Source organism: Ixodes scapularis, unplaced genomic scaffold (assembly GCF_016920785.2).
Source record: "Ixodes scapularis isolate PalLabHiFi unplaced genomic scaffold, ASM1692078v2 PGA_scaffold2__306_contigs__length_199485367, whole genome shotgun sequence".
Lineage (NCBI taxonomy): Eukaryota > Metazoa > Arthropoda > Arachnida > Ixodida > Ixodidae > Ixodes > Ixodes scapularis.
This window is the reverse complement of record NW_024609857.1, coordinates 172,935,296-172,952,215: the sequence shown is the minus strand read 5'-3', so window position 1 is coordinate 172,952,215 and position 16,920 is coordinate 172,935,296. Positions and strand designations below refer to the sequence as shown.

The following is a 16,920-nucleotide window of genomic DNA, read 5'->3' as shown; positions in this document are numbered from 1 at the left end:
ACGACAATGGGGTGATACGACTCAGTTGAAGCCTTTGATGCTTCCAAGTTATGTTCTCTGAGTCGGTGGTTGACGCATCTCCCAGTCTGTCCAATGTACTGACTGCCACAACTTAGTGGAATCGAATACACCTTCCTTTCTTCGCACTCTACGAACTTTTTTGCGTGTTTTACATTGCACCCTCGGGGACTGTCGCTCCCATTAACCTTTTGGCACATCTGTTTGAGGCGCATACGACAAGAAAAAACCACACTCGTGTCGAACTTGGACGCAATAGACCTTAGACGGTGCGCAGAATTGTGCATGTAGGGAATCACAGCCAAACGACCTTTCTTTTTTAAAACAACTTGCGGAAGTTGTGGCTTGATAATGAACCTCTCAAGGGTGGAGCGAAGTAGGTCAGCAGGAAAGCCTGCTGACCTACTTCGGCACGTTGCAGCAGCAGAGGTTAGAAAAGCCTGCTTTTTCTAACCTCTGCTGCTGCAACTTGAGGCTACTTTCGGAGAAATGCGTGCATGACTTGGAGAATGAGGACTTGAAAAGTGACCTTACTATTCCATGCTTAACGGACTTGGAGTGAGCACTGGTGAAAGGGAGGACTGGCTTCTCCGACCTCTGCTGGAAGGCCCAACAAACACCTGAGGAATGAGGATGCAATCGTAAATCCAGAAATTGTAATCCTTCCACTGAAGGATTTTCCCGGGTAAAAGTAAGCCCTGCCGCACAGTCTTTGAAAACTTCAAAGATGCTGTCAGCGGACGCAGCATCTGGATAAATGACCAAGTAATCGTCAACATACCTAAAAACTAGGCAACCCTGGAAGGACTTTTTCAACTGATCGTTGATAGCCCTGTCAACAAAAAGAAGAAATATTTCGCTCAGGACAGGTGCGAGGCAAGAGCCTATACAAACTCCTTTCTTTTGTCGGTAAATATTTCCTTCGTATTCTACCAAAGTGGACTGTAAATAAGTATCTATCAGGTCGATGAAGCCCTCAACCGAAACACCGGAGGAATTTTGAAAGTCGCAAACTCAGTGTTCATGGATTGCATTAGTCACAGAATCTAAGAGGAGTTTTGGTTCTAGGCTGTAAAACATATCTTCAATGTCGAAGGACATAACTGAGTGCGGGATGGAACAAAAATGAAGCGAATCGAAGCGGGGGATTAATTCAAGGGAATTTTGGACTCTGACAGGCTAAGGGAGGATGATATTAGACAAATGTTTTTGTAGATAACGACCCAGGGGCTTTTGCCAACACCCAATTTCTGAAATTATGCTCCTGAAGGGAACTCCATACTTGTGAGTCTTTGCAGTAAAGAAAACAGACAAATACTGTTTGGCAGGACTACCAATGCCGTTCTTAAGAGAGGTCAAGTTCAAGGAGGAACAAAGTTCCTTTGCCTTCGAACGCAGTCTACCAGAAGGCCCAGTTTTTAAGCGCTCAAAATTCTTTGACACGGCATCAAGAACCTTATCATTAAAAGCACTCTCCTCCAAAATTACAAAAACACCCGTTTTGTCCGATTCAAGTAATTTTAAGTGTTCTTGGCGAAGCTCTTGCACAGCCGCACGTAGTGGAAGCCTGCTTGGCCGAGGTGGTGGATGGTGACACACTGCACGCACTGCCGAGCCCAGAAAGTCTAGCCGTTGATGTTCAGGTATAGACGACGCTACTTGATGCACAGAGGCTAGCTGGTCTACCTTCAACGAAGGAAGATCTGGAGCAAACTTTGGTCCCCTCGACAGAAGATCCATTGTGGCAGCGGAGAGCTTTTTTGTAGAAAGCATCACAGGAGGTTCAAACTTGGTGGTCTTTACCTGTAGACACGAGGTGTTGACTTCCTTGAGCAGTTTATTCCACGATGCTTGAAGAAGACTGGCAGCAGCATCCATGACGAACTTGTACTCCACTCGGGCGCTGAATCCTTGTCCGAAAAGTTTCTCCATTTGGGAGGGAAGCACTCTTTCCATCACGTGAAGTTCATGAGAAATTTCTTTTCTCGTAATCTGCATTACTCGGTAGCATGAAGCCCAGTTGTTGCAGCGAAACCCAAATGCCAGCTCTACAAAGGGATGAGGCAAATCCTTGCGAAGGTAGAGGCCCAGTGAACGCAGCCGGAGACGAAGTTGGGTCATCTTTGAAATGAAGATGGCAGCTTCCAGAAAAGACACCGGATTGAAGACCGAAGAAACGCAGTTGGGGTTTGGACGAAACATGGCTCGAAAAACGTTGTCAGTTACAATTGAAAACGAGCGTGTTGGTTAATAGATACAAAACTTGAAAGTATAAAACAGAGAGGACGAGGACGGGAACAGGACATCTTTCATTTAGCAACAACATAGAATGGCACAACGATAAAAAACCGCCCCCCAAGGGTCTCAACGTTCTCAAAGAGGGAAAGGAGATTCTAGTTATAAAGGAAGGGGAATACACTAAAAGAAAAGTTTGTAAAGCGCGTCCGTTAAGCATGGAAGTCCGTTAAGCATGGAATAGTAAGGTCACTTTTCAAGTCCTCATTCTCCAAGTCATGCACGCATTTCTCCGAAAGTAGCCTCAAGTTGCAGCAGCAGAGGTTAGAAAAAGCAGGCTTTCCTGCTGACCTACTTCGCTCCACCCTTGAGAGGTTCATTATCAAGCCACAACTTCCGCAAGTTGTTTTAAAAAGGAAAGGTCGTTTGGCTGTGATTCCCTACATGCACAATTCTGCGCACCGTCTAAGGTCTATTGCGTCCAAGTTCGACACGAGTGTGGTTTTTTCTTGTCGTATGCGCCTCAAACAGACGTGCCAAAAGGTTAATGGGAGCGACAGTCCCCGAGGGTGCAATGTAAAACACGCAAGAAAGTTCGTAGAATGCGAAGAAAGGAAGGTGTATTCGATTCCACTAAGTTGTGGCAGTCAGTACATTGGACAGACTGGGAGATGCGTCAACCACCGACTCAGAGAACATAACTTGCAAGCATCAAAGGCTTCAACTGAGTCGTATCACCCCATTGTCGTTCACAGCCGCACATGCGATGACTGTACTCCTCATTTTTCTAATACTAAGATACTGGGCGGGCACAACAACAGATTTGGGAGAGAAATCGTCGAGTCATTTGCCATGGGGACTGTTAACAACAACATTTCTGCACCGTCATTATCATTGACAAAGACAGAGGTCGAATTCTTAACACCAGAGATGACTAGAATACTGACACCTCGTCGTGACGCTACAGATTTTTAATCTCTTATATTTATAGTACAATTCTCTTTTTGGACTGCAAACAAGAATAATTCTGCATTATCACTGACAATGACCAAGGTTAATTCTAACTAATCGAAAAACAACTCGATTACTGACGCGCTTTACAAACTTTTCTTTTAGGGTATTCCCTTTCCTTCATAACTATTATCTCCTTTCCCTCTTTGAGAACGTTGAGACCCTTGGGGGGCGGTTTTTTATCGTTGTGCCATTCTATGTTGTTGCTAAATGAAAGATGTCCTGTTCCCGTCCTCGTCCTCTCTGTTTTATACTTTCAAGTTTTGTAACATTTTGCAACTATTCGCGTGTCTGGCACACAGCCGGCTTTATTAGGGGCGACCAGGTCACTCCACGTTTCCCTAAGGGAGCGCGCGGGCCAAGAAATATTGTCACGAAGGGCAAGTGATGAGGCGGCGAATAACTGAAGAAACTAAACGTTTACTGGGCCGAACTTGTGCACAAAACAAAAGAAAACAGAAGAGCGTCGCGGGCGTCGAAGTCGGCGTAACGGCAGAGTCGAACGCTGGGGCGAGACTGGCTCCGGCGTGCCACGCGGAGCCCCTTTTGTACACACGTGGACTTTTGGAACGTTCGGCCTAGAACGTTCGGCTCATAGAAAATTTGTAACTGGATCGGACGAGAGGGTTCTCGACCTTTCGAGAACGCCATGTAGAAAGAATAGATAAAAGAAAATTCCGCTCCCTGGACTCGAACCCAGATCCTCGCGCGACAGTCGACCATGCTAACCACTCCGCCACGTACGCGCTCGCTCGGCGGCGTGCGTTGCATTACTCTCCCCTTTTAAAAGCGCATCGCCTCGATGCGACATACCAGGAAACAAAACATAAAAACAAACAAAAATAATGGCAAACTACGTAAACTTGAGAAATATAGTCCTATTGAGCGTAGTACAAAACACGATTCACAGTCCTATCAATCGTAGTCGTCCACGTCGTGCGCGTGAGGCGCACGATGTGGACGACTTCCGGTCGTGGAGTGCGGTGTGATGAGGTCCTTAATCTGTCGGGCACCACCTCGTAGTTCAAATCCTCGAGTCGACGAAGCACTTTGTAGGGTCCAAAGTAGTACTTCCGGAGTTTTTCGCTGAGACCACGGCGGAGGATCGGTGCCCATACCCACACCATGTCTCCGGGCTGGAAGTGGACGTCCCGACGACGAAGGTTGTAGCGGCCAGTGTCGATACGATGTTGGGCTTGAATCCGGACTCAGGCGAGCTGACGGACTTCTGCCCGTTGGGCAACCACCAGGGCGTCGTCGCTTCTGTCGAAAGCCGATTCGTGGGGTAACATCGCGTCCAGCATTGTCGTCACTTAGCGACCATGAGCCATTTGAAAGGGTGTAACCCCTGTGGTTTCTTGCACGGCCGCGTTGTAGGCAAAGGTGACGTACGGCAACACTTCGTCTCATGTCTTGTGCTCCACGTCTACGTACATGGAAATCATGTCGGCGATGGTCTTGTTGAGTCTTTCCGTCAGCCCGTTGGTCTGCGGGTGGTACGCCATGGTGCGACGATGGCTGGTGTGGCTGAGACGAAGGACTTCTTGCGTCAGCTGGGACATGAATGAGAATCCACGTCTGAGATAAGGACTTTGGGAGCGCCGTGCCGGAGCACGATGGATTCAATGAAAAACTTGGCAACTTGCACGGCAGTTGCGGAAGGAAGGGCTTTCGTTTTCGCGTCCCGCTTGAGATAATTCTTGGCGACAATGATCCAGCGATTTCCTGACGTCGACGGCGGAAAAGGGCCAAGTAGATCCATTCCGATCTGCTGGAAGGGTGCTGTTGGCGGAGGAATTGACTGCAAGAGTCCGGCCGGCCTCGTCGGAGGTTTCTTTCGTCGCTGGCATTCATGGCATGATCGTGTGTATAGGTGGACGGTTTTGGGGAGCTTGGGCAAGTAATACGTTTCACGAATACGGGCCAGTGTCCGGCAGTAACCAAAGTGTCCGTACGTCGGGTCGTCGTGGCGGGCTTGAAAGATCTCCTCCCGAAGGTCGGTCCGGATTACCAGCAGCCACGGCGAGTTGTTTTGCCCGAAGTTCTCTTTGTAGATTACACCTTGTCTAATGGCGAAGGTCGGAAGGGCTCGAGAAAAAACACGTGGCATGGCTCCCGCGCCCTTCCAGGTGATCTAGTGCGCGCAGCTCAGGATCGTCTCGTTGACGTCGGGCCATGTCGTCGGTGTTCACTGCGCCCAGGAAACACTCCTCGTCATCGTCGTCGCTGCTGCCGGAAGGTGTTTCGACGGGAGCTCTGGATAGGCAGTCGGCGTCGCTGTGCTTGCGGCCTGACTTGTAGACCACGGTCATGTTGAACTCTTGTAATCGGAGACTCCATCGCGCGAGGCGTCCTGACGGCTCCTTGAGGTTCTCAAGCCAGCAGAGCGAGTGGTGGTCCGTGACTACGCGGAATGCGCTTGCGTATAAGTACGGGCGAAACTTCGTCATTGCCCAGACGACCGCAAGGCATTCTTTCTTACACTCTAAAAAAAAAAGGTGTCATCTTAACACTTTTTGGAGTGTAAATGGTTTGTCGCAGAATCCACCCTTTTTTGAGAGTTAGGGTTACTCTTCGAAAGAAGGTGTTGACTTTACTCTTTTAGGAGTAACAAGGAGTTACTCTTGACAAGAGTTACAATTACTCTTCAAAACGAGGTGTTGACTTTACACTTTTGAGAGTAACCAGGAGTTACTCTTGACGAGAGTTAGTGTTACTCTTTTCTAGGGTAAGGGTTACTCCTTGAAATGAGGTGTAAAATCAACACTTTTGAAGAGTAGCATAGACTCCTACAGGTGGTGTTGTACGTACCCTCGAAGCGAATGTTGTGGCTACTCTCTTAGGTGCAAATAGAACAACTCTAATGAGTGGTCAAGGCTACACTCTCATGCCAAGAGTTATTTTAACTCCCTCGTAAAGGGTAACTTCAGCTCCATAAGAAGTGTTAATTAAGCTCTACGTCAGAGCTAAAAGTACACTCTGTTAGGTGTTATCTTTTCCCTTTCATGTAGTGTGCCTGAACTCTATAGAAGGGCAAACAAAGAGCTTCCAAGACATTGAATCCCTTAAGCAAGGTGTTTATTTCCCTCGAATATGGGCATTTCTTGTTCACAGCTACAACACTCCGCAATGCACGGATGCGAATGTCCGAAGAGAATTCTGCATGTGCTCACAGGACGAAAGGTGTTGCTTGAGCCTTTTCAGAGGGTGCCCATACAGGCCCTCATACAAGGTCGAGTGAAAACAGTAATACGGTGCTCGTTAAAAAAACAGATTTTAATGTACATGTAAAAAAATACACTCATTTAAGATCTCAATCTTCCAGTTTTTAAATTAAATCTAGTACCAAGAATGACTTGGTCTTGTAGGTCAAGCCAATGAAGTTGCCAATCACAGCAAGTGACCAGGATGCTTTTTGGACAGCAGGAAATGTCATGGACCCAGTATAGCACAAGAATGAGCGCAATACCGGCCATAATGTCCGTTACCTCGAAGGAGCAGTCCTCCAGCACCACTGTGAGTGGTGAACTTGAGGCCCCTCCCCTGACTTGCATCACAGGGAAGGCTGGCTGGACATGATCCTCCTCCTGTGAAGAAGAAACATGGGCAATTTGTAGTATTTGAAAGGAAGATAATTATTAAAGAAAGTCTACTCAGTCTCCTCGGGGTAATTACAGCAATTTCAGGGTGTCTAGCGAATTATTATTTTGAAATTCCCCAACTTTTCCAGATTTTCCCTGACAATTTCAGGTGAAATTCCCTGACCTCTGTAGAGGCGGTTCAATATATGAGACCATTACAACACAAGGCATTGAGCATTGAGCACTGTGAGCAAATTTCTAGAACCACGGGTTTTTCGAGTAATTAAGCAACTGCAGTGGTCCCCAGATTCAAACCCAGGATCTCTGCATGACACCCAGGAGTGGTGCCCACTCGGCCACCACATCATGCGCGGCAATATATGTGGCCCCCTCGTGGGCCCAGAAAAATACAACACAATGCAAATAGCACATCAAGTAGCACACCGTTAAAGGGACACTTCAGTAAAGTGACAATTTGTAGATGAAAATATTTGTTCATGTTACACCAGCACACAATAAGAGCAACAACACCATATCCTGCCTTTTGCTATAATTTTGGCCTTTCAGCTAGCTCAAAGATTGAAGCCTAAACTTTCTTTCCCCACTTCACACCACATTGTCTTTATAAATTGCCAGAATTACCAAATAAGCACGACAGGCTTATTTGCATTTTATTGTATGTATCTCGGTATGCTCGGAGTCTGTTGAGGTAGTGCATGCCTATATAAAACACTGTTGCTTGTTGCTTTATTAGAGCATCTTTTATAGAGGCAGAAGGCATAAGACCAATACTGCCTGTCAGCCCAGCAACAGGTGCAGAGCAAGTGTTTGAACATCTCCTTCACCATATTTAGTCACATTATAATATTTCTTAAATTTTTTTGGCAAACCAAGTTTTTAAACAACTTCATCTTTTTAAAGCTACTCTTCTGATTTCTTTCAATGCTTTTTGCGTGTTCTTCGAGTTGGTGATGATGAATCTCTGTTAAACTGCAGGTTTCTTTTTTTCTACGAGATGCCAGAGAGGCTGCTCTTAGAACAGCCTCCCTGGCTGCTTTTGCTTCACAGGTACCTGCGAGCAGGGTTCTGAGTTACCATGCATACTGAAATTGACATGTGAGCCAGTTTTCACTTCGTTTAAGAGGTTAGAAATTATATCAGAATGGTATACCATACCTTCTCAATCAGAGAAGCTGGTGAATCCTTCAGCAGGGCTGCCACGCTCTTTACCACCTCCATGGCAGGAGCTGCAAAGAATGAGGTTGCTTAGTTTTCTGATGGTAAGTGTATTCTTATATGGCAATAATTCCTAAAATTCTATGCCAAAACACTATGAAATCAAGGCAATGACCACCACCCCCCGACTACATAAAAATAAATATCAAGGCAGGGATAAGAAACCCATATGTTTTATTCAACACAGCTGAATGATCACAATAATGCAGAATCCAATCAAGAAAGATATACCCAACTTTTTTGGACCTAATAAAAAAAACTATGCGTTGCAGAAAGCTGAAAGTTCACCAGCTTTAATGTAAAGTCAGCAATATTAAAAATGAGTAAACAGCTTGCTAAGTGTCCTTAGTTAATACCACCACACTCATTTGCAAGACAATAGACCATTTTCGAAAATCCCAGGAGCCATTCATAGGATTACTTGAATAGTTGACTGGGGCTTGCTTTTTTGCCGATTGAACAAGATTCCGAACCAAACACTTAGGCAGCACTCATGGCTATCTCGCTCAGCCACAACCATCCAAAACCATTAGTGGTTTTGGATGGTTGTGGCTGAGCGAGATAGCCATGAGCGATTCTGACATGAATACCTAAGAGAAAGATAATCCACATCGCTCTCCCTCTCTCTCTATTTTCTCCTTTGTATGCAATGGCAGCCGTAAGTGGTTGCATTTATTTATGGCATCCCCAAGTTATTACCCCCTGACAGAGGCATCGGGACAAGGGTGCAAGGGGAGGGGGCAGTTGCCCCCCCCCCTTTTTTTTTGACATTTGAAACAATTATAGCAGACAATATGGGAGAGAGGGATAGGGCTTAGCTTCCCTGCACATCACCCCTCCACCTTCCAAACGGTAGCAATTTAGCTGGCCTCTGCCCACAGTGGCGAAACACATAGCTCTATATTTATACAGACTTTCCCGAAGGGTAGGATGAATGCAATTTCTTAACAACTGGATTTGTCCAAGTGGAATCGTCCAAGTTTTTATAGATTAATTAGTGTGAACAATCTATTGTGTTTCAGAGCTGGCTGCCGTATACTATAGTTTATTTTACACCTTTACAAAAAAAAAAGCTAGCAAATGCATATAACATCTCAGTTTGGGGAGACCATTGACTAAATGTAATTTCAGCTCTACAAGGAGCTAATTTGCTATAAAGTACCATTTAACCTGAATAAAAAAAATAAAAAATTATACATACTAAAATGCACAAATTCTATAAAATATATATATATATACATATATATATATATAAAAGCAGCCCAACCCAAGAACACACAGGTTGTGATTCGCAAGAGTTAAAATAATTGATAAATGTGCCACATGTCAAAACAAAGAATGCATTATGGCCTGCTTAAGCTCCGCCACAACCGACACTACTAGATAGTCAGCAAGCTGTTCATGTGTGCCACTTCATCATGCAGCTAGCTGCACAATAGATGTGCGCTCTAAATTTCTTGGTGCATGTGAATGAACTGGTTGCGCCACTCTGAATGCAGGTGCAGGCACATGCATTGCAAGGTCGAATTTAGAGCTCTTTTTTTCTTTTTTTCAAATAGTAGGAAGGTGAATTTATAAATTGCTTAGGCCCGCTTCAGACGGGGCAACTTTTCCAGCAATTTTGAGGTTGCTGGCGGGTTGTTCCCTAGCTTTCCCTAGATCAACACGAATTGCTGAGATCGGGTCCGGCTCGAACGAGCGAGCAACTCGGAGCAATTCGAAGACGTTTGAAAGGGCTGCAGCCAATCAGGGACGCGATATTTTCACTTGACACCCCTGGGGTGGTGATGATGACAGCTATGAACTTGGTTCTGGTTTGAAATGGATCGTTTTTGGAAATAAACTGCTTCAGAAAGATGAGTTACTATTCTCAACACAATTCAAACATATAAAAACACGTTTTTAGCGCGTAGCTGTGCGTCTAAATAGTGCAAGAAAAATCAAATTTCATGATGATGATGGCAAGTCGGAGCAATTCGGTTGCTGCGTGTGAACGCGGGCGGCCCGTGTTGCTGGAGTTGCGACGTCAAGTTGCTGGGCGAAATTGCTCCGTCTGAAGCGGGCCTTAGGCCTACTCTTGCAACATCATAGTGACCCTCAACCCTTCATCTAGCTTTAAAGGGCCTCTAAAAAAAAATTATTTTAAGCAGCTTGGTTGGGACGCGCGTGTCAAAAGAATTTTATGCGAAAAAAAAATGTTCAGAGCAATATTGACGGCAAAAGATTGATTTCAAATTATGCGGGCAAAGTCCATGACATGACAGAATGGTCATTTGCTCTTTCCACCTCAACGAGATGGTCATTCGTTCTTTCCACCTCAACGTGAAGGTGAAGCCGATCCACCTTTCCTCCACACGCCCAAATGCCAAGAGAAAAGCAGTTGAAAGGAGGTGACTACTGACTTAATTGCAAGGCACCTCGCGCCATCAATATTTCTGTAAAATAAAATGTTTTTTTTTGCTTCAATTTTCTTTGACACGCGTGCCCCAACAAGACTTTAAAAAAAAATTTTTTCAGGTGTTTTTAAGAATTGATAATTACAAACTTGCCATTTAAGTTCAACCTATATTTCTACGTTGATTTGGAAACAAAAAAAGAATGTTTTAAGACTTACGGTATTTGCGGCACAGAAATATGTAGTCATAAATGTACCCATATTACCTCCATATTATTTACAAGTTAAAAATCAAACCGCTAGCCTCCCTCTTCAGCTAACCAGTGTCAAATGTACTACTAAATTAACAGTCCAATAAATACCCTGTTATACGAAAGAACATAACAGTTGAACAGAACATGACATTTGAATGAATCAAGAATTTAAAATAAATCAGTCACATAACAAAAAAACTCGTTGAGTAAAGATAATTCCTGGCAAATACATTCACATATCGCAGTGACGTAACTGACACTCCACTCGCACCCAACAAGCCGAATCTTGGCAAATAAGGACTAACTCAACACTCTGTGGCATTCGGCTTTGGACCTACTGGGAGGACTTTACTACAGCACACATCTACCGCCAAGAAGACAGCCATATTTTAACAGCGAAAATGAAATAAACATGACTTCGAACACAAAAATAACCAATCATAACGTCTCTCACGGACTATTAGAATAAAAAGCACTTACAAATAGCGCTGTACAGGGCCTTTCGCCGTGGATTACACGCTGGACTCGTCGGAGATTCCCGGTCAAGAGTTAGACACAATCCAAGCTCATCAGATCCTGACAAAAAGTACATTCACTGTAAAAACAAATTCCGTCAAAATAAAAATTGTTAGCTAATTTTTGATGCCGATACAATTAGTGTTGTCTTCCATCACGGTCACAGCATTAACTATCTATTACGTGCATGACAGTAATGAGGCCCCACGGTTTTCCCCGTAACTTGACCTGGGTAGAAGCATGGCAGAAAACTGCAACTCTCAGTCAGCATGTGATGCACGGATACGGGTATTGTTCCGGAATCAAAAATTAGCTGCCATGTTGTCTGTAACTTGCGACGGCAAAAAACCGCAACTTTCAATCACAGAGTTGCACGTGACGCACGACGACGGGAATCGTTTAAATTAGCTGGCATGTTGTTCGCACCTTGAAGCAACGGCCAGAGCTTGTTAAACTGCTAGCTGCAGTGACTTAACAAAATGGACGTCTCAGTGAACAATAAATATAGCATTTTACTAATATAATTATTGTTCGCAGAGACGTCCGTTTTATTAGATCATTGCAGCTAGCAGTTCAACAGGCTCTAGCCGTTACTGCAAGGTATGGACAACACGGCAGCTAATTTTTAATGTCTGAATGATTCCCGTTGTCACGCATGACGTGCAGCTCAGTGATTGAGAGTTGCAGCTTTTTGCCGCCGCAAGTTACGGACAACACACCAACTAATTTTTGATGCGGGAACAATTCAAAGTAAATATCTAGCGACCATAAAATCTGATTAGGTTGTGGGCCCAAGTTACTTTCAGGAGTTAACGCCAGCTGCGCTTCCCAGCGGTTAGCAGGTGCTTAAACACTGTTAGAAATTTGAAGCAAGTGCACACAAGATACAGTATTAGGTAAAACATGTTCATACCTTTTTTCTCAAGAAATAATTAGCGGGCCATTTCCATCTTTCATGTACAAAGCAATCTCTGATTTTCAGAGCAATAAAGTCCATATGAAGAACTACAGATCCTGGAAAAGCAAAACAGAAAATATGGAATGTGATTAGATTATCAACAGAGTGCGATGACAGAATAAATTTCCCAATTTCTGCAAACTATGAGTTAGACGTGAGCGCATTGCAAGAGCCTCAGCTTAACTCTCGCAGGAACTAGACAGCAAAACCAACTTGAGACCTATGCTACGAATTAACAAAGGAAGTCCGAAAATGCCTTCGAAGACAAAATTGCTGCAATCAATGAGTTTCTGCAAGCATGCTGTCACGAGTTACTTTCAGAAGTTACTGCCAACTGTGTCTCTCAAGAGATAATTACACACTGTGGTAGCAAGAAATTTCAAGCAAGCGCACATAAGATGCAGTACGGAGTAAAACCTGTTCATACCTTTATTCTTGAGAAATAATTAGTGGGCCATGTCCAGCTTTCATGTACAAGGCAATCTCTGATTTTCAGAGATTGGAAAACTACAGAACCTGGAAAAAAAATAAGTGGAATGTGATTAGGTTCTGAACAGAATGCAATGACAAACTAAACCTCCCGATTTCTGCAAACTATGAGTTATACATAAGCGCAGTGCAGGTAACTCAGATTCATTCTGGCAGGCACTAATCAGTGAAACCAACGTGTGACTTATGCTATGAAACCATTTTAACAAGGCAAGTTCGAAAAATACCTTTCAAAATGAAATTTCCACATTCAATGAGTTTCTTCAAGCCTGCTGTCACAAGTTAATTTCAGAGGTTACTGCCAAGTGCACCTCCCAGAGATAGGTGTTCAAACACTGTGTTAGTAAGAAATTGCAAGCAAGTGCACACAAGATGCAGCACTGAGTAAAACATGTTCGTATCTATTCTTGAAAAATAATTACTGGGTTACGTCCAGCTTTCAAGTGGAAGGCAATGTTCGTAACCTGCACAGCAATCAAGTCTATATGAACAACTATAGAACCTCGAAACAAAGAAAAACAAAAAAATGTGGAATGTGGTTAGGTTCTGAACAGAATGCAATGACAAACCACCCGATACCTGCAAACTATGAGTTGCACGTAAGTGCACTGCAGGTGCCAGTGTGATTTAAGAAAGCTGTAAACCCAAATGAAATCACTTGAAAGGGGCCAGGACACAGAAATTAGGGAAGTTGGAGTATTCATTACATGATAGCCCCATAGGTTACTGGGCATACAGAAAACACTTAAGAATATTGAAAGTTCCAATAATTACAAAAATATATCTTTTAATGTTTCTGATTTTTATCTGCTGACCAGGATACCTGGGTGACCAGGCGATGCCTGAACACTGTCGAGATTGCGGTGCAAACTGCAGGAAACCTATTACATAATGAAGGAAACCTATTACATAATAAAAAACAGACCATCTTGAGTAAGCCAACCTTCACTGACTCCAACGAACAGTGAGATTCATTTTCTGAATCTTGGTTAGCATGTGGAGTGTGCAATGAAGAAGAAGGAAGTGCAAAATTCACGGTGCGCCTTATACCCAAGCGAACATAGTGCCATCTACACACTCCAATGAAAAATCAGTTGTTAGTAAGCACTTATCCTATGTAGTCCTTCCTTTTTGTCCTTTTCCCTTTCGTGCTGTTTTTCACGAAGAAAATTTCGAATCCATGATAAAGTGAGAGAATCAAGATTTAGTGAGGAAAGTTTTGATATTAAATGACAGTGAGATACATGATCGAAAGCCTTAGAGTAATAAAAAAATATGGCATCATACTTGGGAGTTAGTGTTCATATTAACATGAATATCACGGGTGAACTCCAGCAACTGCCTCTAGCATGAATATCTTTTACGAAACCTGTACTGATTTTGGTAGAAAAAGTTGTTAGTAGATTCCAGATGCGATACTACATGAGAAAATATTTTGAGTTCTAACAACTTGCATACAACGCTGGTTAATGATACGAGACGGTAGCTTCCCGCAGAGTGACGATCGCCACTTTTGTAGATTGGAACGACCTTCCCAACCTTCCACTCGGGTGGGATGCAACCAGTGGATGAATGCTGGAAAAGTAGACTGCATATTACTGCGTGCTTAGGGGTAGCCCAGGGGGCACCGCGCCCGACTGTCATGCAGAGGTCCCGGGTTTGAATCCTGGGACCGGCAGATGTCTTTATTTATTCCTAAAACGATGCTTCTAGAAAATTTGAGAAGGCCGTGGTTAATTCTAGAACAGAATGTTGGAGTACAGAATGTTCGAGTACAGAATGTTCTAGAAAGGAGAGTGCTATAAAAGAAGCCCCGCGTGGCCTTATGCAATCAGTTATCGCTTGTGCTCGACCCTGTTGTATTGAAGACACTCGACGCCTCCGACGTGCTGTTATTTCCCTTTAATTTGGGCAAAGTTCGCCCCATTAAACATTCATTTTGTTCAGTTTTACTTCGCCTCGTCACCTATTTTTTGTGACAACCCTTGGTATTTTTTAGAATTTTTGTATTATTTGAGTCGACACCAACCAAGCTGAAAATTTTGAGGTTATCATTAATATCGCAATTTCAGACGGTGTTATAGAAATAGGGTCCATATACCTAAAATCTACATCTGGTACAAACGGTAAAAAGGAACTATCTCCATCAGTAAAAGTAGACTAAAAGCAATTGTTCAAAACCGTAGGACATTCATTGTCCGAAATAACAGTGCCATCATTGTTCATCAAGAGTATTGAATGGGATGACTGATATGAGGAAATAAGTTTCCAAAACGTTTTTTGGTTATTCTATAATATTGAAGGCAGTTCACAGTTATAAAATTTGTCTTAGAAGAAATGCATACGTTCGATACAGAGTTTGGCCCAAGAGTTATATTTGGTCCAGGCTGCCTCAAAATTCGAGTTTTTGGCTATCTTAAATAGTCTTTTCTTTCTTTTGCCCTAGTTTTTAAAATCTTCCATGTACCAGGGTTTAGTGCTGTCTAACCAAATACGAACGCATAGAACAAAGGCAAGAATTCTAGCAACTTTTGTTTGGAAAGTAACTAGTTGTCATTAACTGTAGAATCAAAAAAATTTACAACATAATTGTCAGAAAATTTCGAGAGAGCTGTGTCAAATTTGGCCATCACTGGGCCACAATACCACTAGCAGACATTAGTTGCTAGAATGACAGCAAGCTGAAGTTTTCAAATAACCAACCTGCAGAAAAAAGATGTTTGAGTGCTCCATCACGGCTGTGCTAGCGTGCCCCGAATGACCGGCATGGGATAGCGGCTTTTGTAGAGGCATCGCAGCTGACGACCAATGTAGGCAGGCTCCTAATGCTCCTAACTTGAAATACACCAGGACGGGTTCTGGGAGCCGCTGTTTTCCCGTGGTTGGCTCGAGAATGATCGGTTCAGTGGCGTCCCATGGTCCGTCCAGCACATGGGCCCGTCATTGCTGGCGATGCTCAGAAGTATAGACTGCAACAAAAATATGTGTAAGTGCTCCATCATGGCTGTGGTAGCGTGTCCCCCCCTCCGATTTCAGCTTTTGGAGCAGGTAATTCTCGTTCATCACCTTGTAAAAAGCGATGCAAGTACTATAGAAAACCCCGCAGTTCCTCAAAGTGCCATAAAAACTGTTTTAACTGTGATTATAACACAGACAAATATTTACAGCAAAAAGATTGTTGTTGGAAGTGTTGTAATAGAAGGGGATAGAAAGTAAAAACGCAAAATGCCTTTAAATCTCGATCCATTTACTAAATCAGTTCAGTCTTCGACAACTGCAGGGCAATAAAACTATTTTAACAGAGCGAATAAACTACACGTCGTAACATGCACTTTTCCTTAAAGGGGTGGTGAACCGAAATTTGGATTTCAGAAAACAATGCAGGAGCTGTAGATGGGACGCTACAATCCTTACAACACTACTCGTAAGGCGATATTTCGAATGGACGGCCGTATATTTGGAAAAAGAGATGGAGATTGAACGAGGCCAAAGAGGGACGTGGAGTCAACGTATCTGGTTCTCTCCTCTCTTCGCTTTGCCTCATCAAGGCGACGAGGCGAGGAAGACGCAAGAAGATTCCCTCTCCTTCTCGACTCTTCTCAAAGAAACAAGACGTCAACATATCTGTCACATGCGCCTCCTTTTTTAAAAAAAATATGGTTGAGATATCGCTATATGGGTGATCTTTTGGTGTTTGTAGCATCCCGTTGCACGCTTTTGCTGCCGTGTTTTGTGGAATCCAGATTTCGGTTCAGCATCCCTTTAAAATGCAAATATAGCGAGGAAGAGTCATACGAGTGTTCCTCAAGTAATCGGGGCCACTGAAACAATGATTGACACCTCACTTCCTCCCATGCAAAGCATCAATAACCATTTCAGCCAAGGGGAAGCAACTATAAAGGGGAAGTAAAAGTTGAACACTTGTCTCGGAAAGTGGCTACTTTTCGCTCGAGCACATAATTTAATAGTTGCTTTTACGTAGGGAAATATAAGCGAGTAACTTGGTGTTCCTTAATTTCATAAAAGGACAAAATTGTTTCCGTCTATGGCAGTGCTCTCTCAGGTCACCGTGGGACAGAGGTGGTTTGTGTACCTCAGTCCTATTTATTATCGAGCGGTAACACATCATATCCGCTGAAAGTATTTAATAAATCATAGCGGCCAAAGCAGGTGGCACGTCATCGTCTGCTTCCAGCCAGCATCTAATGATGTTGTTGGCGCCATCCT

General features: G+C 43.7%; 2 long non-coding RNA genes across 2 annotated transcripts; both read right to left on the bottom strand.

Annotated features, from left to right (window-relative positions):
- Positions 1–6,522: 6,522 nt before the first annotated feature.
- Positions 6,523–8,065, bottom strand: LOC115325556. Its single transcript, XR_005718106.3, has 2 exons — positions 8,022–8,065; positions 6,523–6,851 (listed from the first exon to the last, which is right to left on the bottom strand). It is a non-coding gene; the product is annotated as an uncharacterized LOC115325556 (long non-coding RNA).
- A 3,187-nt stretch (positions 8,066–11,252) lies between these two features.
- LOC120850303 lies at positions 11,253–12,692 on the bottom strand. The gene is made up of 3 exons (XR_005718110.3): positions 12,632–12,692; positions 12,160–12,260; positions 11,253–11,306 (listed from the first exon to the last, which is right to left on the bottom strand). It is a non-coding gene; the product is annotated as an uncharacterized LOC120850303 (long non-coding RNA).
- Positions 12,693–16,920: the final 4,228 nt, after the last annotated feature.